The sequence below is a fragment of the Coffea eugenioides genome, chromosome 8, assembly GCF_003713205.1.
Source record: "Coffea eugenioides isolate CCC68of chromosome 8, Ceug_1.0, whole genome shotgun sequence".
In the NCBI taxonomy this organism is placed as follows: Eukaryota; Viridiplantae; Streptophyta; class Magnoliopsida; order Gentianales; family Rubiaceae; genus Coffea; species Coffea eugenioides.
The window spans coordinates 33,070,793-33,073,454 of NC_040042.1; the positions used below are offsets into that span (position 1 = coordinate 33,070,793).

General features: G+C 37.3%; 2 pseudogenes; both read left to right on the top strand.

Annotated features, from left to right (window-relative positions):
* Window positions 1-203: 203 nt before the first annotated feature.
* On the top strand, window positions 204-1,171 carry LOC113780586 (annotated as a pseudogene).
* Window positions 1,172-1,198: 27 nt separating this feature from the next.
* On the top strand, window positions 1,199-1,829 carry LOC113780588 (annotated as a pseudogene).
* The last annotated feature ends 833 nt before the right edge of the window (window positions 1,830-2,662 follow it).

The following is a 2,662-nucleotide window of genomic DNA, read 5'->3' on the forward strand; positions in this document are numbered from 1 at the left end:
ATGGGCTCTGGAAGATTCAAAATTGGCGGCGGCTTAATCGAATTATTGGGATTACGACCCAAAGGAAAGAAAACTGCTAAAACATATTTTGAGGTCAGGCAAACATGGATGAGTTTTAGAGCATTTTCAGGTATATATACACAAATAATCAAGTGAAGTCAGGCACCAAAAGATATCTCTCTATATCATTTCAAATTTCCAGAATGGAACTCGAGTTTCTTCCTTTACCTTTGAGCTTCTCTAGTCTGCTTCTTCTCTTCTTGTTCCAATTTATGGTATCGAAGATTTTGACACAAATATATAACTTGGCTGGAAATCTTCCACCAGCTCCAATAAAACTTCCTCTAATTGGGAACCTGCACAACTTGATTGGTGGAGCTCCACACCATGTTCTCAGAGATTTGGCCAAAAAATATGGACCAATCATGCACCTTCAACTTGGTGAAGTTTCTACAGTGGTTGTATCTTCAGCCGAGATGGCGAAAGAGTTTCTAGGAACTCATGATCCAAGCTTTGCAGACAGGCGACCGCGACTAGCCACCGCTATCTTGTGCTAGCTATGATCTACAAGATCTTGCCTTTACTCCTTACGGCGATCACTGGAGGCAAATGCGTAAAATATGCCTGATGGTGCTTTTTAGCGGCAAGAGAGTCCGATCATTCAGTTTTATTAGAAATGCTGAAATCGCAAAACTGATGGAATCAATTTGCTTTTCTTCAGGGGAAAGTGGTAAATATTACACATAAGGTTTTTGTGTATACAAGTTCAATGACCTGTAGAGCAGCTTTTGGGGGAATATTGAAGAACAATGAAACAATGATCGAGTTTTTGAAGAAGTCAGTCACCCTAGCGGGTGGCTTTGTTGCTGCTGATTTTTTCGCCTCCTTGAAAATACTTCCTATTATCAGCGGAATAAAAGGCGAATTGCTCACAATGCACCATAAAATAGATGCCATTCTAGATGATGTGATCAATCAGCACAAAGTGAACCATGAATCTGGAAAAAAGGGCAATGCTGAATCAGGAGATGAAGATCTTATTGACGTTCTTTTAAGACAACAGGAAAATGGAAGCCTTCAGATTCCCATCACAAGCCAAAAAATCAAAGCTGTACTTCGTACGTGGCAATACAGATTCTACATTATTACCTTCTTGCTTGTTTTCTTGTAAAGTATTTGTAAATAATCTATTGCATACATGCAGGATATATTCAATACCGGAACAGACACTACATCAATAGTAACTGAATGGGCTATGTCAGAATTGATGAAGAATCCGAAGGTAATGGCCAAGGTACAAGCAGAAGTGAGACAAGTTTGCAAGGGAAAGAAGACCATTGAGGAGGAGGATATTCAAAAACTGACCTACCTGAAGATGGTGGTTAAAGAAACTCTAAGGCTGCATCCACCTGTTCCTTTAATCCCAAGATCAAACAAGGAAATTAAACCGCGATGTCAAAGGGTATATGATACCCATTCTTGTTAATGTCTGGGCAATGGGGAGAAATCCTATTTATTGGGATGATTCAGAAAGCTTCAAACCAGAGAGATTCGAGCAAAAATCAGTCGAGTACACTGGCTATCAGTTTCAATATATTCCATTTGGGACGGGCAAGAGGATGTGCCCAGCCATAACATTTGGTCTAGTCAATGTTGAGCTTCCCTTAGCTCATTTGCTCTACCATTTTGACTGGGGACTTCCTTATGGAATGAAGGTTGATGATCTAGACATGGATGAAAGTATTGGAATAACAGTAGGAAGGAAAAATGACCTTTACCTGGTTGCCACTGCATATTATCCTTCCTGGAATCCAATGCAGAGATCATGATTTCAATTCTCCCTTTTTCCCCCTTACTTCTTAAATCTCATCACTTTCTTGCTAAAAAGGGAAAAAAATCTAGTTCTATTATTGATTCTTATAGCAAAGAGTTGGCTGCTTGAACTCATCATTCTTATCCAGTATTGGCAAGCCGTCATTATTTGGGACCCTGTCAACTTGTTCCATCCAACATATCGGAAAGTCTATTCATGAAGCAAACGTTGTCAGTCAACAGTAATGTGCTGATTATTAGCCTTATAATGTCCTGAATAATGCCCACAAAATTAACTGGCTCAATAATATTTGTTGGACTAGTGCCTTATTGAAAGGACATATTTTCAAGTCATTCATCGTGAAGTCTTTAATTTGACTCTAAAATATTTTCTTTCCCCATTACTCATTGTAAAATTTGGAATCTTCTCTGCACTGAAAAAAAAAAAGAAATCCAATAAAAAATAGGTTAATTACGTTCTTTGGATGCATTGTGTTGTAGTATGGCATCATGTATACAATAGTTAATATAGTGATATAAATTTTCAATTTATCTTTCACTATTTATTTATCATCAAGAGTTAATTCGAATTATTAGTAATTGACTATTAAAACAAGTGGTGGGTTGAAAGATCATATGTCCCATAAAATGTAAAATATTTATGTTCTTGGATACAATATGAGAAGAGCCTACATTAATTAATACAAATCCAAATACTACCCTTTTTTTTTAAATCCAAATACTACCCTATGAAACTACAACTTGCAACTTTTCTTTTCATCCCTCCCATTTCTCTCCAACACCTTTTGAACCTTAACCGTACACTGAATTTAAATCACAGACCTAATAA